This window comes from Drosophila persimilis, unplaced genomic scaffold, assembly GCF_003286085.1.
Source record: "Drosophila persimilis strain 14011-0111.01,24,50 unplaced genomic scaffold, DperRS2 tig00000715-arrow-arrow-pilon, whole genome shotgun sequence".
In the NCBI taxonomy this organism is placed as follows: Eukaryota; Metazoa; Arthropoda; class Insecta; order Diptera; family Drosophilidae; genus Drosophila; species Drosophila persimilis.
The window spans coordinates 509,816-536,686 of NW_020825343.1; the positions used below are offsets into that span (position 1 = coordinate 509,816).

At 46.2% G+C, this 26,871-nt stretch overlaps 1 protein-coding gene across 14 annotated transcripts in view; it reads right to left on the reverse strand.

Annotated features, from left to right (window-relative positions):
• Nucleotides 1–26,871, reverse strand: part of LOC6601524 (CUGBP Elav-like family member 4) — a 138,299-nt gene that overhangs the window by 69,045 nt on the left and 42,383 nt on the right. The window contains exon 4 of one of the 14 annotated variants that reach the window (XR_003409105.1): nucleotides 4,221–4,671. The exons of the other annotated variants lie outside the window; for them this stretch is intronic. The gene's annotated coding sequence lies outside the window, so the exon portion shown is untranslated. The remainder of the gene's footprint in view (nucleotides 1–4,220; nucleotides 4,672–26,871) is intronic. 14 annotated transcript variants of the gene reach the window in all.

Genomic DNA, 26,871 nt, shown 5'->3' on the forward strand with positions numbered 1-26,871 from the left:
TATAGACAAGTTAAGTGGCTCCTGGTCTCCATCCTTGTTCGTGATTCCTTTGCTGGCCATGTGTGGCAGTTTTTAGATTTTATTTTCATGCCTGCTGCTCCTCTTGGTCGACATCCACATGCACATCCACATCCACATGCACATCCTCATCCTCATCCACATACACGTCTACATTCTCGTTGTCTGTTGCCAAGGCAAAGGCAAAAGAAGTCATTAACGTGTCGTTGTCTTTGATGCTGCCGTCAAACGGAGGCTGGGGCAGGGGCAGGGGCAGGGAAGCACTGGTACAGAGTCGAGTGGAGCAGGCAAAAAGAAAACCAAATTAAATTAGTTAACCACATGGTAACTTTTGTATGTGCCACGGCAGGAGACAAGGACAGGCCACTAATTGTTGCATGTTATGTTTTTGCTTATCTCCTTTTGAGTCGCTCTCTGGCAGATCCCCTCCTGCCTTGCCCTCCCCCGGGGCAAGTAATTGTATTTTAAGACCTAGCGAAAGCCAAAGGTGGAAGAACCAGTCGCGTCTATAAATTATACAAAAAAATTTGGAGTCAGTGGAGACAGCGGAGACAGCGGCGCCAGAGGAGACAACAAAAACTAAACAGAGCGTCGTTGACAACGCGAGAGTCAAAGCTCAAAGCACATGTCCCATTCCCTTCAGGTTCTTTATTCCGCTTTTTTTTGTGCTGTACTAACTGGATGGCTAGCTGGCTGGCTGGTTGGCTGGGTGACTGGCAGGGTGGCTGTGCACTGTTGCCAATTGACATGTAAATTGACATTTAATGGTTGCTAATGAGCGTCTGAGGATTAGTTCTCTCTCCCAGAGCGAGGGACAGAGAAAGAGAAGAGGCTAGCTATTTGAATAGATTAGGGCAGGCTAATGGAGGAGTTTCTGTTGGTTCAGGTGAATGAATGCTTCTGCATGCCGCAACTTTCACATTTCTGGAATTCCCCTGACCATGGCTTAAACTCTTCTCTGAAAACCCTTTGGCATTCGAAGAGAGTCGACTCTGATTGCAGCTAATAAATCATTAAGCAAACAAATAAATACTCCATTAATTTTCACAGCTTTGTCTAAGTTCGGAGAAGGAGCTGAGAGCTGAGATCCTGCCATAATGCGACCAATTCATATCTGAAAAGTCCTTAATCTGATTACAGCAGATAGCTCAGAATGCTATGTAAATATGTTTAAGTTATTAATTATTTTGTGGGGATTTCCTAGCTCTCGACTCTCTCCGTTATAATTACAAAACTTTGTGGGACAGCACTCGGGCTGTCTACGAATAATATTTGCTTGGCAAAAATTGATTGAAATATGAAGGCATCATCAGCTCAACGTCTCCTTCTGTTGCCAGTGCCTCTGCCGGCTTGTATCTTTGTATCTCTGTATCTCAGCATCTGGACTTGTCTGGCCAGTGCATTCGACTACGTTTATTTTCCTATAAATTATTGAAATTGTAATTACTTAGGCAGGAAATGGGTAAATGAGCACCAAGCCGTATGCTTAATATTTCCCCGGCGCTCAGCCTTCTGCTGCTGCCTGCTCTGTTGTTGTTTTTCCCTGCTGCTTGTAATGAAAATTTAATTAAAATTATGTACATTGATTAAGTGAAGGGCAACAGTCTGAGCCCTGGACTTGAGTAGTTTTTCATTTGCATTTTTCTATATTTTATTAGTGGACTCCCCCCCTCTCTCTGACTCTCTATGTTTCTGGCTGTGTTCGCTGCCCTTTTTGATTGATGATGTGCCTGCCTTACTGGTGGAAAGAGTAGGAGAGTGAGTGACTGGTAAAAGGAAACTAATTAATATGTAATTAGTGACACTCATTTGACGTGTAACGAGGCTAATGTAAAAATCTCACAGATACTCAGATCAGAATAGACATGGGTAGCTGGGGAGGGAGCTGCTTTCTTCACTCTCCTATAGATTGAAATGAAAACGATTCCGCTAGATTGGTGCCTTATGCCAGGCCTGAATCATCCGGAATCAGCATCAGCTGCTGCCCCATCAATATTGCCGGCAATTGTTCTGGGCCCAGTCGAGAGTCGGGAGGCAAGAGTCAAGAGTCGACATTCAGAGCCAAGCGTCGCTGCAGGCCACATCCCATTTTTATGGCACTCAGACAGACTGCCAGACTGCCAGACGGGAAAGGCCATCCCTGCACAGCCGACGCGTCGGAGGTGTCAGTATTTATACAGCAAATAAGCTAAATTTTTCCTTTATGACTCCCAGAACGGTCCGGATATGGAGACGGCAACAGCGACGGAGGCAAACAGTTGGTGTCGTGGCTCGACAATTGTGTGGCAATTGTCAAAAGTCTCCCGAGTCATCCCATTCCATTCCATACCGTACCGCTCCGTTCCGTTCCGTCTCGTCGACGACTTGACGTTTATATATGACTAGAGATAAGTCAGGATAGCAGGCAGGCAGGCAAGCAGGCATTTCCCGCCCCCGAAAGACGTTGACACCGAAAAGTGCAAGGCCTGTTCTCGGTGGCTTTTGTTGCCATTGTCAGGGAATCCTTTGGGTCTCTTTCAGGCTTTCCCACTTTAAGAGACGTGTTTATTTGTCAGTTTGAAATTCTGGAGTAATAAGCGTAAAACTCGACTATAGGCTGGGGACAAACTCTGCAAATGGCACAAGAGCCGAGCCAGTATGACGGAAAGTAGGATGGAGTTTAGCCAAAGTCAGAAGTAAATTAGTTATTAGCCTTGTAAGTAGTTCACAAAGTTCCTGCTCAAGTCGCTGACAGCCTTTCGGATGGAAATGGAAACGGTGGAGCGGAGCAACGGGGGAACGGAGCAACGGAGGTTGGGGAAAATGCCGCTAAAATGCGCCTAATTGTTAATTAGTGTCAGCGTGACTTTGTTTGTGGGTATGCACAGTGGCAGACATTTCTATAGTCACATTTTTAGGCACAAAAGTTTTTGTTTGGCTGGAGCCAAAAGTCAGCGGCAGTCAGCGGCAGACCAAACGGAAACAAGAAGAAGGAAAACTTTGTCTTGGGCCTCGGCGCTCTCTCTCCTCGGTATTGTGGTATTGAAGTGTTAATTAATATTGAAAAGGATCAACTTTTCTCTGACTTGTGGAATGGCAATGGAATGGAGTAGATGGGGCAAGGAGTTGCGCCTGCCTGGGCTCCATTTCATCCCTTTAAGATCATCCCTGGGCATTCTTCCATTTGCATTTCAAGTTGCAGGTGGCAATAAATTTGCTTGTTCCCCGTCCTCCTCCGCTCGCTCTCTGGAAAGACAATCTTGACATGCCATTAACATTTCATGTGCACCTTGTCTCAGCTTTTTTCAGCTGCCTCGACTATCACACTAAAAGTCAATATAAAGTAAAAATTCTTTTTATGACCCCGGGATTATCATTTTGCGGTGCTGCTGGTGCTGGTGCTGCTGCTGATGCTGCTGCAGCTTGACATGAAATTGGCTGCACACTGGGGGTAACCAGAAATTGGCTATAAAAGGCGAGCCACGACCAAAAGGTGCTCTCCCTGGCTGTCTTTATACACACACAGATACCCGTGTACCGTATATATATACAAAAATATAGAAATTTTTATTTTAAGTAGTGACGCGTCAGGGATAATGTTAATGGCACATGGCATTTTCATTTCAAACGCATAAAAGTGTCCGCCGTCCGACCCCGTGAAATGTTTAAAGAAAGGAAAGCGAAAAGAGCCGGAGAATGGAGGGGGTATGTAGAGTATGGCGAGAATGGAGGGAATGGGGAGAATGGGGAGAATGGAAAGAATGGATAGAGAAAAAGGGAAATGTCACCCGGGGAATGTCCTCTTTGTGGCTGCCGCTTTATGTGTGTGCAGATTTGTTTTTTATTTCATATACATATACTCGTACTCGCTCGTAGAAGTATGTATATATATGTATATAATAAGGGGAAAGCTGAGCATCTCCCGCGATAAAGCGCAATTTTAAGTTTATGAGCTCTAGGCAGAGCCCGTCCTGCAAACGCTCCCGCATTTATATGTTATGTCCCGCTTTTATAACTCCACGCAGCGCATATGGCACGAAACGGAGATGAGGTTGAGATGAGGTTGAGACCGGCTGTCCCATTCACGCAAGAGATTGCCCGCAATGGCCAATAGACCGGGCCACAAATCGCCATCGGGCCAGGGCATCGGGTACTCGATCGTTAAGTACTAAAAACTAATTAAAGAGCTATCTTAGTTTTAGAGTATTCATAAATATGCTTACTTTTTGTTGGGTCTGGTTTTAGTCTGGTTTTTGCTCTTGAATCTCTACCCTTTGTAGTGTTTTATGTCTCTATTTTTAAATATTAAATGCGTTTAGCTTTTTCGCCCTGCTGTCGTGCTAGAGGTCCGCACTTTGCCGGCTTAAACTGAAGGATTTGAGAGGTCAAAGCTCTGTCTTTTTGAACTACAGGTAGGTGTGGTAATGATCGTTTGCCTACGGTTTGCACTACGTTGATATCAGTAAAAACTTTGATGCTTTTAGAGCTCAACTTATTGACTCAACTCCTCACTGATCTCTCCTCTTGACTCTATTCAATCACTTGGTTAATTTATTAGTTACTGCGGGGTCGACTCTCCTAGCCCTGTCATCGACCATCTTCTCGGAAAGCGGTATCGTATCGGCTGTTGTGTTTAGTTGAATGCTGCCATTTTCCAGCTTGTCACGAAGTTTGCTAAATTTGTGTACAAATTTATGGAAGTTTGTGGTTTTTTTTGTTTGTTTTGTTTTGTTAAAGTTTTGCGCAAAAAAAGAGAAGAGCAGAAAAAAGAAAGAGAAAAAGTAAGAATAAATAAAATTTTTATAATCTCTGTTGTTTTTTTCTAATTGCAAGTTTTCTTATTTTTGGGCTTCTATGGTGAAATATTTACTTTGAATGTTTAATGTTGTCGCTTATTGTTAATTAATTAAATTGTTTATCAGTCCTTTTTCAACTGTTTTATTTTAATTTTAATTTTATCTTTGTTTGCACTACGGAAAATGAGCAACGGCAAAATTACGCACAACAAATATTTACGTGCCGTACTTTAACGAATTGCAATCTATTTTTCGCCTCAAATCTTTGGCAGTGGTAGTGGTAGGTAGGTATACGAGATATACACAGATATAGCACAACGTTTAGAGACTTGGATTTTCTCCACTTTATTCGTTTATATTTTTACTGACAACATCAAGGAACAACAACACTGAGATATAAAAACTTTATAGGGGGAAAAATTGAACAGAAAAACTAGATTAGTTTTAAAAGGGAGTGTGGGAGTGGGGGGTATAGCTAGGGTGTTAGTTAAATCATCGAAAATTAAGTTACAATATGGTACGAGTACGAGTACGAGTATTTTATGGCTGATGTTCAAAAGCATCAAAGTCTTATAGCTGATATAATATTTTTGGGGATATATAGTAATATGATGTACGCACGATATATAGGTAATATTATAAAATACACGACAACCACGACATATACGGAAATAATGGTGATTAGATATTCAAGATATATGTAAGGCTAAAGTATAAATAAATAATCTAGATGTTAGCAATACCAACAAGGCCTATTGCCAAGAATTACCACAACAATGGAACACAGGATATTACGATTTAGTGTTTATAACGCAAGAACAATCCACAGAAATATATCCTATTTGATGATTAATTAATAGTTACTTCAGCATTTTTGTTCAACAATCTAACAGCTAAAGAATCTATCACAACATTTTTTTAGCGATTTGCGGAAATTCGGGCAAAGCTTCGAATACAAACAAGGCTCTCAATCATAGATTCTGGCCGACTGAACCAATCGGCCTTGCTAATTGAAAAATATTGTCCTGCCCAAGCCGTGCAAAACAACAGCCGCTACTCAGCAGGACCCTCTCCACACACACATTCAATCACTTCGCACACGCTCTCAAGGCAACAAATCAATAGAGAACTCGGGGCGTCGAACACTCTTCAACACCTTGACAGCAGCTGATGCCTCAAATAAACAAATAAAAGCAATAAAAGCAACAAACAACGACTTCAATGAGAGAATGGCTGAAAAGTAGGAAGGGTGCAACAGCACCATTAAGAGAATGTGAGTTTGTGCAACAATAGCAACAGCAACACCAACAGCAATAACAACAAAAACCAAGTGAAGTCCGTCAATCAAATTGCTTTGGGAAGTTTTGAGAGAAAATGGTTCAATAAACATGTCTTACATGAAACATTTTAATTAAATTATATTTTCTCTCTCTTTCGAGTATATCTGTGCACGTGTGCATGGATGTATTTGTGTGTGCAAGTGTATGTGTATGTGTGTATGTGTTGTGCAATATTTATCAATTTTCCAAGTCATCACAATAACCATACGTCTTCATCTAGCCCCAAACGAACATACCCACATACATGTGTGTGTGTGTGTGTATGCACACACTCGTACCCCACATTCACTCACACAAGCAAACAAAAGGGTTTTAGCACTCTCTCCATGCACATCGCTCATTTGCAGAAGGGCAGAAAGAGAGGCCAGAAGAGTACGAGAGGGAAGACAATGTGCGCTCTACTTTAATTTAATTTTTGTGGTTGCCTCTCCTCGTTCTTGTTGTTGTTGTTGTGGTTGTTGTTGCCGCTGTTGCTGTTGCTGTTGTTTGTTTGTTCGTTGCGCGCAATTAATTGAACTTGCAGCAGACCCGAGACTATTGACAGCCCGGAGGGGTGGTGGCAGTGTGCCAGGGCTGATAGAGAGGTTGGGAAGGATAGAGCGAGCAGAAGCGTTTCTGCTGCGGTTGAGTCGATGAACACTTAAGCCACACTCAATGCAGTCCCTGGCTCAGCCTCGTTTGCCCCGTTACGCTTTACGGAATTTAACTAAGACAAACACAACCACAACGATAACAACAGAAGCAGAGAGAGAACAGCACACACAGATACGAGCACACAAATACACTAGCGAGTTGTGTAGTTTGTTGCCTTTTCCGTTCTGGTATATGAAATGCTTGCGGGTCTTATGCTGGCTTAGCAGCAAACTTGTCTAAGCTTCCGTCCAAGACAGATAGCAGAGAGGAGGTGAAACGGAGGGAGGAGCAAAGCAAAGGAAAGGAAAGGAAACGAAACGAAGAGACCCTCGAAGCCTTTGCAATTACAATTACGCATAGGAGAAAGAGCACAGCGGAGGAGAGCGCTGAAAACAGCACACAAAACACAGAAAACAGAGCCCAGAAAGCAGAACCCAGAACCCAGAGCCGAGAGCCCAGAACAAGATGAAGGAGAGACCGGTCCCCGGGTCCATAGCTGAAGAAGAATGGCCAACAGTAATTGTAATGACAGACAAAGTAGGCAAAACATTTAGCAGCTTAACGGACCTTTAACCCGTGAACAGAGAAATAGCCCGAATTTAAAGGAAGACTCCCTCAACGCTCTCCCGATATTCGCTGGACTCCCACTACTTAGCAGCTCCCTGACCCCCTCACTACCCGCATCACGTTCTGGTCAAGGCTGCAGCTATTACTCCATTCCGCCCAGCCATCCTCTAAAACATATTGCACAATTACTTGCCGCAGAAAGAGAGAGAGAGAGAGAGAGAGAGAGAGTGAACGATTGGGGACGGGGTAGCAGGGGGCACAAAATAAAATAGCTAACGAAATTTATGTTATTGTTTGTCTGACTGCCTGCCAGCTAGGCGGAGAGCAGCAGGAACAGAGGACCGTAGGACTACTACTACCTTTTGCCGGGGACTGCTCCCATATTATTTGCACATATTTCTACCCTCTCTCCGGCAGTGTGTGTGTGCTCGTGTTTGTTGCAACATTTTATTTATCGCACTGGCCATAAAATGCACGCTGGGGGCATTTGTAACAATTTTGCAACCAAACACACAATGGAGGAGCAACCCTCGTCCTGTGGCTCGCTGCTGTTCTCCCCTTACATTCCTCCTTTCTTAGTCAGGTTAAAATATTACAACATCATGCTTAAAAGTCACGTTTAAACGCTGACGACGACGGCGCTGAAAGATTATTGCATTTTTAGACTGCCAACCCACCTCGGCCCACCTCTGATCCCACCTGCTTTCACCCGACCAGAGGCAGAGGCAGAGGCACAGGCACAGGCACGGCCACACAATCACAAACAAACGTAGTTCATTTCAGTCAGACGTCGTCCTTGTCGTCTGTGCCTCTGCCTGTGCCTCAGCCTGTCTGTGTGCTCGACGAAATAAGTAATAGTGTTGCAACGTGCCTGCCGCATTTTATTTCCTTCCCAGCCAGATACTCGTTCTGGGGCAGGCAAGGTGGGGACAGTCGAGGCGGTGCGGTGCGGGGCTGAGCTGAGCTGGATAGTCTGCTCTCCGGCAAGCCATTGATTGTATAATTCTTGTGTTGCGAGTGAAAATTGTATATGCTTGATGTCTGATTGAATTGAATGGATGTGCGAGAGTGAGTGAGTGAGGTAGCCTCCTTCTCCTTCGCCTTCTCCTTCTCCGAGCTCGTTTGGCTTTTGCGGTTACGAAACCAATTTATTTGCTTTTTTCTCTTCTCTCACTTTGTGTGTGTGAGTGTGTTTGTGTGTGTGTGTGGATGCTGTTATTTATTTTAAATAGCATTGGAAACTCTGGCTCGCTTATGCAGGTGTATCTTTTGGCCGTTCTCCGCCTGGTTTCTTTTTTGTGTGTGCTCTCAGAAATCCTTGAAAGCCAAAAATGATTTCATAAGATGAAAAGCGCTTTTTCGCACAACATTTTTGCTTTTTTCTTTTCTCTCTGTATGTATGGGAGGATTGAAGCGTCTATAGGGCTGTAAGAGATGACCGTAGAGAGCCACAAGAATTTTTGGCAACTTTGTGAGTTGCCAGATTGAAGTGATAGTTGGCAGAGGGAGTCTGGAGGCTCGAGAGTAGAGAGTGGGATGAAAGTGCAGTCAATGGTGATGACAATTAAAGATAGTTGAAGCCGAAGAGGCAACGAATCAGATGAAGCATATAAATATAGATCTTTCAGTCCCCAAGGATCTGCTCGTAAGCCAGTTTCAATTACATTTCCATAACCCAGCCTAAGCCCCGGGGACACCCGGAAGCGACACCCTGGCACTCTGGAGTCGCGTCGGGAAAGCAAAAGTCACTTTTTCAATTTTCAAAATTAAAAAAAAAACTCTGCGCACACACGAGTAAATCACTAAGTTACTGTGTCGCATTGATAAACCCTTATCAAGTGGGTTTTTTAGGCGCACATACCCCACATACCGCACCACACAGGAGTCACGTTGACACCCTGTCAGGGGGCACGGCACCAGTCAAGGGGTGGGAGGGGCTAGAGAAGTCACTAAACGAAACGAAACGAAACGCGGAGGTATCTGACAAGGGTGAAAAAATCAGGCGAGAAGAAAGCCTTGCCTACTTTTCGGCGTGAATTTAAAAGGCAGGAATCATGGGTGGGCTGGAGACGGAGATGGAGATGGAGTCTGCCAGGGATGATGCTGATGTGACGCTGGATGGGGCTGGCTGGGGCTGGTGGGGCATGTGCGCTATGTAGCGCGCATATTAAAATCTATAAAATATGCTTGTGACTGCTTTACGACTCGAAAGCCAGCATCCAGAAGCAGAAAAAGTTCAATATTTGTAAATCTTCTGCTGCTTCTTGGCTCAGTTTGCCGCTTCCCCGCTTGCCCGCTTTCCACTCCTTCCTGCTCGGGGTCTCGTTCTTTATGGGTTAATGGTGCGAAAACGTGACTTAATGTGCGTGTGGAAGAATTCCCCCCTCCCCCCTTCCAGCCGCCACCCAGAGAGTTATGTGCGGGCTCGTGCAGGGGGAGGAGTACGAACAGTCGCATCTGGTGTACAAAGGTCAAAGCAATTTGAGGCGACCATGAGTTGATGGCTTTTAATAGAAATGTCAGCCAGAAGTGGCTTTAAAAGGGCGAATCCAGAGCGGGCTTATCACATACTCGTGCTCGTGCTCCCAACAAAAGTGTCTGCTTATCCTTTGAACTTGAGTTGGCAGCAATTAAAAATTTCATTAACCCCCATTTAATTATCCATCTGTGTGTGTAGAAGTTTTAGCGTTAATGACAAATCCTTTTGTTAAATATGCTTAAATGCAACTCACACAGCCAGCTCTACACAAGAGACCACCGCAGATACTCCTACATAGAGGCAGATAGAGAGAGAGACAGAGAGAGAGCTTACAACGTGCTGTACATATGCTTAATGAAGCTTATAACTCCCGCCGTCTTCCAGCCCACCCCACCCAGTCCCATCGCATCACCACAACCCTCCCACACTTGCAATGTGCAACACGTACATGTTCTGACAATCCTGGCAACAGGCAGCATATGCCATCCACTGAAGGCCCGCCAGGCGAAATAATTATAAAGCGCTCGCAGCAGCGGAAGCTGCAACGGAAATGTTGCCGTTATACCTGGCAAGAGCACGTGCAAAAGGGGTTGGGTTGGGTTGGGTTGGGCTGGGGCATAGTGGTATGGTGGCAGGGGGCTGGAGGCCGGAGGCAGGAGGCTACCTGGTTGCGGGTGCAAATTCTAGCACTGCCTGCCGTTTAGTTTAGCATAATGACAGGCACAGGAGCATGGCCCCCGAAACGGAGAAGGAGAAGGAGACAGAGACAGAGACAGAGACAGAGACAGGGGAGAACTGGGGTAGCCACTAAACCAAGCCACATTAGCTCGGCAGCAAATGTGGCAAAGCGTGTTAATAACTCACTGTGCACTGAGTGCACTCTCGAGAGCTGCCAGGAAGAGGACTCTGCTCCGCCCTGCGCTGCGCTGCGCTGCTTCTCCTCCACATGCGTTTAAGTTTTCGGATTTAATAATAAAGTCTACCCTCAGAGAGAGAGAGAGAGAGAGAAGGATAGAGAGAGAGTTGCAAGCTGGCCCGGGCCTGGGTGCATAGGTGGCCAAGTTCGTCGTTGTCGTTGTCGTTCTCGTTGTCGTCTTGGTTGACGTGTAATGGAGCATGGCCTCGCCGAGTTTGGCCTGCTGGCACTGCATATTTTCCATGCATAATGCATAATTTCGTTTCATCATCTCGGGATCCAGGCACCGACTCCACCTTCTACTGCACTCTTAGTCCCGTCTCGGGCCTAATTTGCTGCATAATTAAGCGTGTAGCGTGTCTATGCTCTCAAGGAGCCTCTGGCTCTGCCTCCCCCCTGGCTCAATGCTCTTTTTGGCCTGTTTTGTTTCCTGGTTAATTTCAGCTTGTAGCTATGCAATGCAATTTAGCGGTAGATACGAGTTCGAGCTCGAGTACAGGCACTCCCCAATTGGACGGGTTTTGGTCTGGTTTGGTCTGGTTTTGATTTGAGTGGGGTGATGGGGGTGGTGGTGCTGCTGGGGTTCCAGCTTCGCCAGATAATTGGATAACATCAATCAAGCGGGTATCACAACTTAATGAGATACATATTCCAGGCTTCCACTTCCGTAGATGACATTTCCTCTCGATGATTACGCTCGCTCTCTGCTCGAAATACTCGCATGGCATCGAATCGATATAACACCTCCCATCTGAGTAAACGCCCTTTCCTCCCTGTAGCTCTGTAACTCTGTAGCTGTAGCTTCCATCCCTGTGGCTCTGCTTTTGTTAACATGATGCGATATCTACGAAACTAACAAAAATTCAGGCACACGCACACACACACACAGAGAGAGAGAGAGAGAGAGAGGGAGCGCGCGGTTCCTAACCACAGCGCACACCTTTAATGTGGCCACAATGTACGAGTGTATGAGTGTATGAGTGGGGCCTCCTCATGCTTTCTGTTCCCTTAACTCACCTGCCCTTCACTCTCTTTCCATGTCTCTGTCGATGTATTATTTCTGTCGCATTGTTTGCTTCCTTGTCGTGGCCATTGTTATTTTTCGTATTTTTTTCCCTGCATCTCCGCCTTCGCTTACCTACATACATGTACATATATCCTTGATATCCTGTGCTGCCTTTGATGAAGCTCCCTCCACAGCTACATGGGTACTACGAGTAGGAGGAGTACGAGTGTGTGTGTGCTATTACCGTTGTTAGTTTTTAGTCGGGCTGTTCGATTCTCGTCACTAATGAGCAGCCGTAAAGGAGCAGCGAACTTGAGAAGGGCGTGACGTAGGGCAGGTGACAGGCATTTTATGTATTTGTCTTTACGTTTTTAACAGTCCTGGCAGGCGCCTGTCCGAGGGGTTATCCCCTGGATTTGGGTCAATACGAGAATGGTTACGGTTTCTTAGTCCCTCTCTTTCTCCTTCTATTTTTATCTATCTGTCTCTAGACTTCGTGACAGAGTTTTTCATTTGCCTAATGAATTCAATTATTTATTTACCTCGAGTTATTTTTCTTGGCGCACGACAGTTCTCATTTGATTTGATTTCTTCTCCCTCCCGGCAGTGGCTAAGGGAAACATTTCTAATTAATTTTGTACAAATTACATGCAACTCGGGGCATGGACGGGGTTGCCAGGATAAAACGGGGTAAGTAGCGAGCGCGCAAAAATTGAAAATTAATTAATGCAAAAGCATTATTTAATTGAAAACTGAAGTCTAATTAAAAGGCGACGATCCTCGCTTGCCCTCTCACTTTCCCTTTACCTCTCCCTTTTTTTTTCCATTTTCAGTCAATTGAAACTGCAACTGACATCGTTACAGGCGCAAAATTAATTAACACTCAGAGAGGGCACAAAAATACGCAATTAAAATTGTAAGCGAGCTAAAAATCGCCGTCGCTAAAATGATTAACAGGAAATAAATAATAATTATTATAAAATTTCGACAGCTCCATTCACACACGCACACACACACGCACAAAAAATAACCACACACTCTCTATAATGCAAATAATAAACTAATTAAATCGACAGAGACCGCCCTCATAATGGAGTGTTTAATAATTTGAAAATTGCCTTTCGGCCAACTCAATGCCAAGGGAATTTATGGAAAAATGCACAAAAATCAGCCGAAAATTGCACCCCATAAAAAAGCATCTCAAAAGGAGCTAACACAAATGCAGAAACAGCAAAGAAAGGTTCAACACTGAGAGGACGAAAATCTTAAGAGTGAAAGAGTGAACGTTGCAGAAGTAAAAGCGTAACTTACGAATCAATTGAACTGAAAGTTTGCTTGTTCTATATTCATTAAACGGTAGACTTACTGCGAGCTTATTTCTAGATCTGAGCGGAATTGGTATACATATCGTAGATGGACTTACCTGGAAAGAGAGAGAAAACAATTATTAGATATTATATATTATGAAAATGAGGTATTAAATGATGTTTAAGTGGGTGGAACTCCCCCGGCTAAATCAATTTGTGTTTACCACCAGCTCCTAGCTCCTCCCATCGCCCAGCTTTCGTTTCTTATTTGTATTTGTGCAACGTGTGGCAGGAGCCAGAAACACCAACAACACCAACAACACCACCTATAACCCAAGAGCAATCTGCAGCACTATACACGCCTGCCGGAATAATATTTGCCGTGTGTAAATGCTGCACGTTTATAGGTAACAAAATTTGTTTTATTTTATTATTTGCATTTTTTGCCGCATGCTTTTCTGTTTTTTATTTGGCGGCAGTGGCACCGCACCGGTGCTGGCTGTGGCTACAGCTGCGGCATCGGCAGCGGCAGTGCTACTGCCAGATGCCTCTCTCCCGAGCACACATCAATCCAATGCTAACAGAGCTCTGTTCTCGGTGTCGGGCTGCCCTTTTTTCGGGCTTTTCAATTTCACATATAGCAAATATTTTTTATGTTTTCCCCCAATGCGAGTGAGTGCTCGTCGCTCGTCGCTTTTCGTTTCTCGTCTTCTCATCTCATCTCTACTCTTCCCCCTTTTTCTTCTTTTTTTTTCCATATTTTACATGCAAATCGAATTTTCCTCAATTTTAATTGGATTTTTGATTGGTTATACTTGTGTTTATATACGCACATCTCGTTTGCCTGGATCAACCCTCTGCCACTACCACTCCCAGTCCCACTCGCAGTCCCTCACCCTCTCCCTCCATAGGAGTATATATTTTGATGTGTACAGAGTATTTATTTGTAAAAATATACGAGTACACTGCCTATGCGATACTTCAATTATTTTGATTTAAAATGTGATTTTTGATTTTCATGTTTGTTAGTTTGTTACACGCTGTAAGTCGCTGTAGGATGTGGGGATACAAAATCGGCAGGCAATCCTAGTATGCAAATTTCCCTTCTGCCATGCCTTCTTCCTTGCCTACCCGCCTCCAGTCTTGCCTCTATTCACAGTGATTTGATTTTGGTTATGAGTTTTTTAATAACAATTAATTTGCCTGCTTTCGGGCAGAAAGTTCCGTTGTTCAACTTTTGTCGCCTTCACCTCTTCTGCCGGTCCTTCCCAATGATACCCTTCCAGCAATTAACCGAGTCGCGCACAAATTGCTGGCAATTTGTACAAACTTTTAATTGAAGACGTCATGAACATGAGACATTCCCTCTACACGCATCCCGGTGCTCCCGTGCTCCCGTGCTCCTGGGCTGTTGGGGCTTGACGGAAATTTCCCTCCGTGCGCGTTGTTGTATGTAAAATGTCGAGCGCTCAGCCTCGCGGGCATTGCCAGAGCACTGGAACGGGGAGGGGGCAGATGGCTTAGTTTCCTACTTATAATTACAATTGAGACCATGGCCGCAATGATTATAATTATGTTCTATATTGTCAGTGGTTGGTTGCCAGTGGGCGTTGCAGTCATCCTGCCGCCATCTGAACCCTCCTGCGGCTCCCCGCCCCCATCCGCCCAAAAGTACGAGTAGCTACAGGTAGACGTAAGCGAGAAGGAGAAGAATTTTCGAAATAAATCACTTTTTGTCCTCGGCCCGAGTCGTGGTAGTGGTCCTTGGTCGTGGGCAGCATTTGTGCGCCTGGCAAGGACTTATGCTGATTAGTAGGAAAAGCGACACAGTAAATTTGACTGTGTGGGGAGGGGGTGGGGTGGGAGGGGGAGGGAGGTCTCAGTCTCCATCTCCCTTCCCCAAATGTCAGACATTCGAAATGATTTATGCAATGAGCTCAAAAAGATGAAAGTTGTACATTTTCATATTTTAATTGCTTTGCTCTCTTAATACTTTTGGGACAAGGCTCAGGACTCGTTTGCTTTTTATAATACTCGTATTTTATTTTTTGCTTGTGCTGCTTCTGCTTCTGCCTCTGCCTCTGCTGCTGCTTGGGCTTTCCTTCTCCCGATGCCTTGTTCCGCTTCTATGGGTCTTTTGAAGTCCTTGTGGGTGCTTAGGGGTCCCAGAGCTGGGAATTTCCCCGCTGTTTGTGTGTGTGTGGGCCTCGAAGTTAATGTAAATGTTTGCTGAGAAAATTTTACTAATTTTATAACAAGTTGCGGTTTGTATTTCTGTTGCGTTTTCAGTTTTCCCATTTTCCTTGGCCTGCCGCAGCCCCAGCCCCGGCCCCAGCCCCAGCCCCGGCCCCGTCAGATGTCAGTATTGTTTCGTTCTTTTTATTCCTGCTGCTGCTCCAAGTAGATTTCGTGTATAAGTAAGCATTTCGCATTTATAATTTATGGCTTTATATTTGTCAATGGCATTATTATTTCTCATTTTTATGTTTGTCCATTCACCTTGGCAGCGGTGGTGGCGGTGGCGGTGGCGGTGGCGCCTCTGAGGATGGGCTTGGCCTGTATATTTTATGGGACATTTAGCAGGGGCAGTTCTAAAATGTAGGTTTATGGTGTGACAGGCAAATTGGACAGCGTCAGCGACGGCAAGGGGCTGGCGGCAGGGGAAAATGAGATGCGATTGGGGTCAGGCTTTTTAAAATGATAATGAAAAAATTCTCTATGCGAAAGAAGTACGCCATAAAGTCACTTGATTTGATCAATTTAACATTGATTAAAGGAACGCTCTCTGTGCTCCTTTCGGCCACATTTAACCTATGCCATAACACATCCAGGGGCACATCCAGCATCTCTGTATATTTTATGGGGTCTCCGGCTCGGCTTTCGGGGTAATTTCCAAACACATTTTCCGTATGCACATTTGCCACTAATTATGCGCAAAATTTCTAGCTCAAGGGCTCCAAGCAATTAGCAGAGCACACACACACAGTCAGATCTCTTCAGCCCCCCTCCCCACCCCCTCAAGTAATTTACATTGAAATTAAACAAAAACTATGTATGTGCGTGTTTGTGTGTGCGTGTGTGTGTGTGGGGAGCTTTCCGTTTTCTATTTTCATGTGCATGTGGCCAACATTAATGCAACAAATTATGTTTAGAGCGCGGACTCGGTCGGGAAAAACTCCAAATGAAAATAAACCGCAACATTTTTCATTTGTATGGGGAAAATGAAGAAGGAGCCGGGTCTGGTTGTGGACGTGGGGTCTGGGGGCCTGGTGGCACAGGGGGGGACTATCACACGGGAGCAATATAACCGGTTTGTATGCCACAAAAGCAATTTTATGATTATAACAGCCGAGGCCCGGTCCAGTACCCTGTCTGTCTCTCCCTCTGTCTCTCTCTCTCTCTCTGGGAACGTTTGGCAATTAGGCGCCATAAAAATGGCTAACCGCCCCAGTTGGGCGTGGTTGTTTATCTTCGCGTCTCTTGTTTTTTCTTGTTACGCTCTCGACCCGCAACCCGGAACCCGGAACCCGCAGAAGCTCACGGGATTTTTAATTTAAAATCCACAGCGAAACGTGAGCAGCCGCAAAGAATGCGAAGAGTTACAGCGGAGAGGAGCGGTGCATTGAGATATCAGAGTGAAGGAAAATTCTGTCTAGGGCTCGGATCAGTCCACGAACTTGATTTACGATCAGTTCTGTATGTATGTGTGGGTACATTCATAGGTATATACTGGATCCTTGGGGAGAACTATTCGCCGAGCTAATGGCCTCCTTCCTCCGTCCTCAATTTTGGCGCAACTTTTTTCAGCCAGGATTCCATTCCGGGGGCACAGGAATCTCCTTCCACTAACCACATTAACGGATACTTTGCGTAGGTGGCAGGGGAATTAAATTATGGTTATTGTTTATGGTAAAACACGGTTAAGGTCGAGGTCTAGCCGAATCGGTTGTCCGCCCCCAGCCCTCATTCCTTCACTCTTGTATCCTACCTCTTTCTTTTCGTCGACCCGTAGTATTTAGCGGCAAAAAAAAAAATGTATTTACATTATATTGTGCGGAGCAGTCAAGTTTTATAGAAATTTATGAGGTTTACGAGTATAGTGGCAGCGGCAGTGGCAGTGGCGTGCCTGGTTCGGCTTGCTTAAAAGTCCCTCGAGATGTAATCAATTACTTAATGCTATAGAAGAAAGCCCCACTCTGGCCGGGACCCCCTTCAGCGACTACTCGGCGACGGCGACGACGACGCCAAACAAAAGCCATTACGCTGAAACTTTTCAATGAAGCGAACGTTGGATGTCCCTGTTCCCTTCTCGCTTTCTCTCGCTTTGTGTCTGTCTGTCTGTCTGTCTCTTTCATTCCTTGTCTGTTTCGTCAGTCAGTCAGTCAGTCAGTCAGTCAGTCAGTGAAGGGACAGGGACAGGGAGAGCGACAGGAACAGGGACATCGAAGCAGCCTCGACTATTAGCTGCCTGTCTGGGATGATGTCCTCAATGTCCTCGCCTCGCCGTCTGTCCTGCGTCCTGTGGCACAACCCCTTGTGGGGGCATTGCCACAGCTGATGTATTATTATGGCCCTCTAGATTGGGCTCTGTGGGCTGGCTCTCCGTTATTAATATTGTTTTTTCTCTATTCCGTATACAAGAACGCGCTCTCCCTCTCTCTCTCTCTCTCTCTCTCTCACTCTGTCTCTCCTCTGGCTAATATCGGCGAATCCCTAGCGCATTACGTGCCGAAGGTAAGCAGGCAGCATGTCATCAGAACACGCCCACTTGAATTTTGAATGGGGTTTGGCAGTCGTCCTCGTCCTCGTCGTAGCATCGCTCCACTCCGTACCACACCGTACCGTTCAGTTCAGTTCAGTTGGGAACCAGTACGTATATCCGTCGGGTTTTTAGGTTGAGTTTACAGTGAAATAAATATTTAAGTGGAGCCTGCGACTGGGACTCCAGCTCTCCGACTGGGCTAACTCACTTGAGCGTTTGTTGGCACGTAAAAGACATCATAATTAGCATTGGGCGCTCGAAATTAGCTTGACATGCTTTGGGGCCAGAGGTTAAAAAGTGCAAAAACGTGCGCTGAGGGCAAGGGTGCGGAAAAGGGAGAGGTAGCACGCAGAACGTGAGTCACGACACACAAAAAGCGGCACATCTCTATGCGGGAATAGGCCAGGCCAGGCTAGGGCAAGACACAGACGAGACAGTGGGACACAGCGGGAAACAGGAGGAGCAGCAGCAGCATCCTGGCCGGGAAGAAACTTGCAAGAGCCAATTTCCGTGCCATAAAACTTGAAAGCTTTTTAGAAGACCGAAAACAATTTGCATGAGAAATTCAATTTGATAATGGCAACATGGCAGCAGTCAAAATGTGCGTCTTCAGATTGGTGCTCCTGTGCTGGAAAACTTTTTGCCTACGACATATTCGAAAATCAGACAAAGCCAAAGGACAGGTAGCAGGAGCCTAATTGGGTCAGGTTGCCAGGGTGGAGCCCGGCAAGCGGAAGTGCCCGGATAGAGGGCTTAAAGAACAGTCCCAACTCAAAGGGAAATCCCCGAGTTCAATAATATTTGTCTGGCCACTGAAACAAAAGAAAGAGCAAAAGTTTAAAATTACCAAGAGACGTTGTGCAAACAATTCGTATGAAATTTATTTAGAGACAGAGGCAGAGACAGAGGCCGAGACTGAGACGGAGACTGAGATGGAGACGCCGCCGCCGGTTGGCTGTCGATGGCTTTTGTCGCCGCAACACCCGTAGAATTTTGTGTAATTTGACCCAAAGCAAATGTAAATAGAAGTCCGACTGCTGAAAGGGCGTTAAATTGTATAACTTAATGAAACGACGAGGCAGCGCGGCTGCATGGAAGCGGCAGAGGGACCGGGACCGGGAGCGGCAGCGGCAGCGGCAGCTGGGCAACCAGTCAAAGCAAACCGTAAGCCAAAACCAAACCAAACCAAACCGAACTGTACCCAGACCACACCGCACCGCACCACACCACAGCAACCCAACCTAACCCAACCCCAGAAGTCAGAAGACTAGAAGAGACCTAACCAGAAAACCAACAGAACCAGCACCATGGCCAGGAACAGCAACAGCAACAGCAACAGCAAAAGAAGCAACACTAGGACCGCCACCAGCACCAGAGCCAGCACCAACAAAGTGAAAAAGTAAGAGGAGTAAGAGGGCTGCGAGTGTGAGATATCCTCTGCTTTGTCCTCGCTCCCGTCCTGCTCGCCTCCGTCTCCGTCTCCGTCACCATCTCCTCCAGCCCGTGTCAGAGTCCGTGTCTCTTTATGCCCGGCTGTGGCTGGCCATGTGCGGATTACGTTTGACTTAATGCAGTCAGGCAACGGCAACGGACAGAAAAAAAGGCAAGACACACGAAGCGAAGCGGCGGCTGCAAGAGCGGGGGAAACTGTTGCACGCCATGCCACGCCCACATTAAATTAAAATTAAAATGCTAAAATTTCCCAGCTCAAGCTGTGGGCGTCAGTACTCACGCCCATCGGCCCCCTCCAACACCACAGGCCTTAAAAATGCAAAGCAAAATAGTTTTTAATTAAAAGGTCTGACTGTCACAGTCCTCCTGCCTGTCTACACTGGCGGCCGTGGCAGCAGTCAGACTGTCTACAGTGCAGCCGGGAGTATTGGCAGAGGTTCGGGCAGCGATTTTTCGAGCTGTCCCTGCCACAGTAAAGGGTCTGATACTGCTCAATTTTTGCAGACAGACAATGCCGCTGGGAGGTTGGCTATTTGCTTCCTGTTTTGGTGACTCCTGACGGTTTGGCTTAACAGTGGCCTCCCAATTATTGGGCCCAGCAGCTTTACCACCTCAGAGGCGCTCAATTAGGGGGCCAAGCATTTTTGGGCACTCTGCGCTCTCGCCTGCCGCAAGTAACAAATAATTTCTATGCAAATATTTTACACTAATTATTTCAAATATTTTGCATGTGGCAGCAGCAGCGACAGCGACGGCGGCAGATAAATGTAAACAGAGTTCAGGAAGGCGGAACAAGGAAGGGTAAGAGCTGTCTGTCTGCTGCCAAAAATAGTTATTTGCTCAAATTAAATATATACATTTGCGTTTCGTATTTACGCTGGGCAAATATGTCTCTGTGTGGCCGTGCCCGAGTCTCTCTCTCTCTCCCCTCTCTCTCTCTGTGTGTGTGTTTGTGTTAAAACAAAATTATTTTATGGCGTTTGCGTTGGACAAACACACAGTCGCAATCCAAGCCCCCAGTCTGAGTGCCAGAAGGACCAGTCAAAGGCGCTGGTGGGTGAGTCACAGAAGAGTGCCGTACCGTCTGTCTGTCTGTCTGGGTGCCAGTCAGCCAGCCCCTAAAACTATGCAACAGAATTGAGCCCAGCAATTTTCCAGCCTTTGGGCGTGCCTTTTGTTTGGACACAGGCGCTGAAATTGATTAAGTTTGTTGCCTGCCAATGAAAAAGGCACTCAATCAAACGCCGTTCGGGGAGTACGGCGGCAAAAAAGTGTCATTGAAAGCGAATACAGTGAGCAGGAGGCAGGAGGCAGAAGGCACGAGGTATTCGAGGCACAATCAGAGGCACAAGTGCCTACCGAAATAAATGAATCAATGGATGAGCAGCGGGCGAGCTGGAGAGCTGTACAGCTGTAGAGCTGTACAGCTGCAGAGTGGAAGGAGTAGGAGGAGGAGAAGGTATAGGGTGCCAGTAGGGGATATGGCGCTTCGCGGAATGCATTCAAATCAAGTCAAACGGAAAAACGTTGACTTTACACTCACACGCACCTGAAGGACAAACCTATTGATCGCAGGCAGGCAGAGATTTCAGTTCGTGCCTTGGAAATGAAAAATTGTTTGTACTCGAGCAGAGACTCCTTCAGTGCCGGAGCTGGTGGGAGCTAGTGGGAAGTGTCATCGAGTGACAGATACTCAGACCCCATAGATAGCTATACATACCATATGAACTGCCGCTGGCAGCCGAACGAGTGGGTTGCATTCAAAGGCGGACAACGATGCGTATGGGTAATGCGAGCAGTAAAAACTTCGAGCAGAGCGAGTAAACAAAACCGTTTGCCGGCTCAAATTTATAATTTTAGTTTTGCAATCTCGCCAAGAGCCAAATAAGTGGAGGCAGCCGAAGGAGCTTCGAGGCAGATGGACGGACCATTCCAAACAGACAGCCAAACGAAAATCTTATCAAAATTTTTCCCCAACTGGCAAAGTTTTTCGTGTGGTAAACGCGGGTGTGGGCACACGGGCTATCCCCCAAAGTGCCACTGTAAAATATTTTATTGAATATAATAAGCAGAGGAAACTTTTTGTGCGCTTTCGCTGGCTCTCTCCCGCGTCTCATTCTCCGCCAAACGGAGACAAAGTTGTTGATGCCATTTAATATGAGATTGCAAACATTTTCTCTGCTGCTCTAACTCCTCCTCCGTCTCTCTTTGTGTCACTCATTTATTGCATTTGCTTTTGTGCGCTGGCTCGGCCATATAATACCTGCGTGTGAAATAACGCAAAGTTTATGCAGCGCAAAAAACTTTGCACTTAAATGAAAACTACAAAACATTTAACTTTCGGCCAGAAAGGAGGCAACCAAATTTAAATACCAAGTCCCCCATCTCACCCGATCCCTACCCTGTCCCGTTACCGTTCCCGACCCCGAACGCATCCCTACCTCGTCCTCGTCCTCGTCCTTCTCTGGCTGAGGGAAAACCCTTGGGCAACGAAAATGAAATTTCTTTTGGAAAAGTTTACACTTTGTAGTCGTCTTTGATGCTCGCAGCGCAGAAAAGAAAGTGTCAAATTAAATTTAAAAAGTGATTTGCCGCGCTTTCATTTACTTATTTTTTTTTCTTTCTTTCTCCCTTTATAGAGAGTGTTTATTCTGTGGAGGGCTTTTAAATGCCAAAGTGAAAATGCGAAAACTCACCGCACTTCCCCCCTACCGAAATGGATCCTCGTCCCGGAACGAATCTCCTTGTTACGGCAAAACCAAATTCAGACCTACTCAGATCTCTGAAGTTCCATTATATTGGCCCATCCATATTTTATTCCCAATCCCCTGAAGATTAGGAGCTAGTCAGGTTATCTAACACAAAACACTCATTTAGATGGTGCCCTGCCCTGCCCTGCCCTGTCCTGGCCCTGCTCTAGCCAGAAATGGAAGCAAAAAATTGGCCGAACCAATGATGAGCTTTCGACAGTCATTGACCAGCAGGTGTGTTCCCAGCCAGACACAGCTTAGCCCTGTCCCTGGCCCTGTCCCTGTCCCTGGCCCCCACACCATCTGGTAATCCTCCCACCATCTGCTCATCGCCGTCGCAGTCGTCGTCGTCGTCGTCGTCGTCGTCTGGCCTGTCATGATTGACGGTCATTTGTCATTTTCTGCCATTTGCCCATTTATTTGGCCACAACTTTTTTACCCGCTGGCCAGCGGCAGCAGCACCAGCAGTAGCAGCAGCAGCACCAGCACCAGCAGCAGCAGCAGAAAAACCAAAAACCAAAACCAAAACCAAAAACCGCACGCAAAAGTTTGTCTCACCCGCCTGCTGCCTCCATGGCCAATCCCCTGCTTATGGCACATTTGTCAGACGTTGACGTTATGCAAAAAAGCTCCGAAAACGCGGGGCAAAAGAATTTTGTAAGTGTTGCCAACATGACGCCTTTAAGCGCGTATAAATTACAAAAAGCCAAAAGTCAGGCCAGGGAAAAAGCAGAGCAGAAAAGGGTTTTTATTTCTGTTATAAATGAAGTTGCAGACTTGGGGAATGGCTGCTGAATGCCTGCAAAACCTGACATGTCACGGCGACTTCAGTTTCGAAACGAAACGAAACGAAACCCGGTTACAGTTACAGCTTGCGACGTGTTATCGTTTCGACCCACGCCCTCGACACAATTGCTGGGGCAGAGTAAAGCTCCACCCACTCACCCACCCACCACACTCAACCCTTCGCTTGGGGCATTCATTAAAAAACGGAAATTTGTGATTTTTGGTTTGGTTTCTGGCTTGTTTCGTGCGGAAGAGTTTCGGAAGAGATATGGCGCCCGCCTGCGAGCAGGATCTGATTTCGTGTTTAATTAGCCACTCAGGCAAACAGACAGCACGAGGTGCTCAGTCATTAATAAGGAACAGAAAATTCACTTAGATGTCTGCGTCTGCGTCTGGCCGCCGCTGCCGAACAATTAATTATGAATATGTGGGCTAAAAGTGAGCCCAAGAATGGGTTAATGGATGGCCAGGCCGCAGTGGGACTTGGCCTATTATGCACTACAGTGTGCCGCACTTTAATGCTTAATGTCATTTAGCTGGAAAAGTTTTTAATTTCGTGTAGCTGCCTCATGCCTCATGCCGCATGCCGCATGCCTCTTGCCTCATGCTTTTCACTTTATTTCCGCCTCCTGCCTCCATTCATTCGGCAAAACAAAGTTTAAATGCAGCTGCCTTAACTTGGTCTCAACTCACGCACACATGCATATGCAAATTACGCACACACACGCACAGATGCACGCACGCATACATGGCAAAGTTTTGCAGCTAAGCAACAAACAAGGTCCTGTCCCAGTCCTGAGCCCTCCTCGAAATGAGGAAGGCAAGCAGGCAGCAGGCAGGCAGGCATCCAAGCAGGGAGTCAGGCAAAAGCAATCCATCAAAATTGCACCTTCTTGTAGGAGCTCCTGTTCCTCCCCATCCACCCCATACCACTGGCTCCCCTGGATCCCCTGGCTCTCCTGGCTCCCCTGCTCTCCTGCAGACTAAATTGAATTTAATTTGTTTTGCGCGTCGCACACATGGACCATGGAGGAACAGGAGCAGCACCAGCACCAGAGAACATTACATCCTCTACCCAATGCAGAGGCCAAGTTAAACACTCCCCAGAGAGGGAGAGAGAGAGAGCGAGAGAGAGAGAACGGTAGCGAGACGGAGATGGCTATTGTTTAACCCCTTGGTGGCCCCCTCATCTCATCCACAGAACTCGGCACTCACTGCGATGCTTTTGTTAATTATTTGATGAATTTTTAATTGATTTTTCGCACACAGCATGGCGGCAAATAACAAAAGCTACATTCTTCTGCCATCTACATCTACCCGGGGTAGACGACACGAAATGCGCCATATTATATAAGCACACACACACACACACGCACACACATCACAGCATTCACCCAAATATATGTAGCGAAAAAATGTGTACCGTTGCATACTTTTAGTAGCTTTGTTATATTTAAACAAAAGCCGAGTACAGACGCTGCTGCCTCGATGCATTGTTGCAACATTTAAATTAAGATAAATCACCGCAAAATTTATGGTTTTTAATATACGTGTGTGCGCGTGTGTGTGTGTGCGTGTGCGTGTGCGTGTCTGCCACGCCCTCCATCATCAGTGGCGGCAGAGAAGGCTGCTGCTTGTTGCCGCTGTTGTTATACAACATGGAAAACAATTTACTAAATTGCAATTAAGTGACATTTTATACCAGCTCCATGCTCGGGTCGGCTCGGTTCGGTTCGCCTCGCTTCAGTCCAGCTCTGTTACCAGCTCTGGCCCCAGTCAAAAGTGAGGTAATGGCCCTGGTCTGGCCTACCCAACAGCCAACAGCTAACAGCCAACAGCCACCATCCACAGCCAATGGTGTGTGCATGTGCATGTGCATGTGCATGTGTATTCCCCCTTGGATAGCTGCATTGGGTAATAAATTTGAAATTGCGGTTTGGCAGTTTTAAATATTCAATTAGTTGTGAAATTTTTGCGCCATGGCAGTGCGACGGCAGCAACAGTGAAAATTGAAAATGAATGAAAAACTAAAAGGGAACGGGTAGGGCTTCTGCGGGACAGTTGATGATAGCTGTCGATATTTGCTCTTTGAGCGGGAAGGACACTTTCGGCCTACAACCTGCCAGGGAAAATGCATTTCCGAGCATCTTGAAATCGGGAATCTGGGAGCTGGGTGCTGGCTTAAGTTATGCTTAAAGTTAAAGCATTTTTCATTCCTGAACGCCGCCAGTGGTTGCCATTTTATTGATATCTTTTGACGCTGCACTCTGAACCAAGGACCGGCAGCAGAACAAGGACCAGGAAAGGACCAGAACAAAGTGGACTCGGTGCAAGTGGAGTCCGGTCTGGAGCGGAGCCGGACAATAGCAGAGGCGGAGGAGACAATAACAGAACAGCAGCACAGCGCAGACAAAATGAGAGAAGTTGTCCACAGCCTGCCTGCATTCCATCCACTTGCCCCATCATGCTGCCTCTCCTGTCACTGTGAGAGATGACGGGGCAAGATCTCTCAGCAGTAATTTATTTCAGGGGGACTCCATTCGTCCCCACACCACAGCCAAAAATCTGTTCTTTTTTGTTGCTCCTCTCTCTCTCTGCCTCTCTCTGGGGCCGAAAACTTATTAATTTAGACTTTTTGTTTCGCAAATTCACGTCTGAACTGCTCGCGTTCTCTGGCTCAGGGTCGTTGACCAAACTAGCAGCAGCAACAACAACACAAACATAGAGATACAGATGCAAGAACTACCCGTACAACCGGCGAGGAGTCGACAGCTATTTTTGGTTTGGTTTTTTGCTTGGGCAACATTTATGCAAATTAGTTTTGATTGTCTCTGTCTGGCCGGGTGGCAGGAGACGCAGGAGGGGCAGGAGCGGCAGGAGGGGCAGGAGGGGCAGACGGGGCTAGGAAATTGAAAGTTAATTTGCATGAAGCTCGTCCCCAGTTAAATACACAACAATAACTGTCAGGAGGCGTCCGAAGTCGCTACGGTCGGGCTGAACAGTCCAAGAGCTCTTCCGAGAGCATTTATTGCTGTTATTATTGCATTATCCGCTGCATACTTTCGGGCGCTGTCGCTTTATTTAATTGCACGTGCATAATTCTTTTAAAATACAGTTGGCTGAAATTTATAGCCTGTTCCAGCTTCCCTGCCTGCTCATTGCTTATGCAGACGCAGCTTAAAGGGAGTGCCATCCATATCCCAGCATCGGGTGCCTTCTGTTCTGCTTTCTGTGTTCTGTGCTCTGTTCTTTCTGTGTAATTTTAATAAGTTTTCACAGTTCACTCCAGGGTAGCGGAGTGCCCAGGGTGCCCAGCGGAGGGGTGTGGGAGATCGTTGTTAAGGCGCTTACTTGCATATTTATGTCGCTTGCAGTTGGCCATCCTTGGAATACTTTTCCCCTTTGAAGACGGTCATGGGAATGCTGTCCACTCATGTGGAAATGTGGAATGGAATTAATCCCAGCCTCAATGGACAGTTTTCCCACAGAGGCAAAACCCATTTCGGTTAAGTGTGAGCAAGCAGCTGTTACGTCTAAGAATGGGGAAAATGAGGCTCTCTCGATGGCTACCAATTCCATCAAGTCATCATCAAGCTGCCTGCCTGACTGACTGGCTGTCCAATCTGCCATCGGAAACTAAATGCCAAATAATAATTAGCCAAACGCTTGGTGGTTATAAAGCACAACTGTTGCCACTTATCCTATCCTTCTCATACTCGTACTCGCAGCACCCCCCCTCAGACAAGCTGGCAGCACTATAAACTCATCAACGTAATGAAATTTGCCATTCAGTCAGAGAGTGACTCAGAGTCAGAGCCAGAGCCAGAGCCAGAGAAATACAGTGAAAGAGAGTCTATCAAATAAGCGAGTGGAACGCGCATGTTTTTAATTACACCAACAGGATAATGCCCGGAGATGAAGGATAGCCCTCGAAGGACGGCGACGTCACATTGTCTGATAGTTAAATATTTACTAGTATAATGAAATAAATATATATATTCTCCGCTGCGAGTGTCCCAAAACGTAATCGAATGAAAGTCCAGATGAGTTTGGCAATTAATAAATAAGTGAAGCGATGGG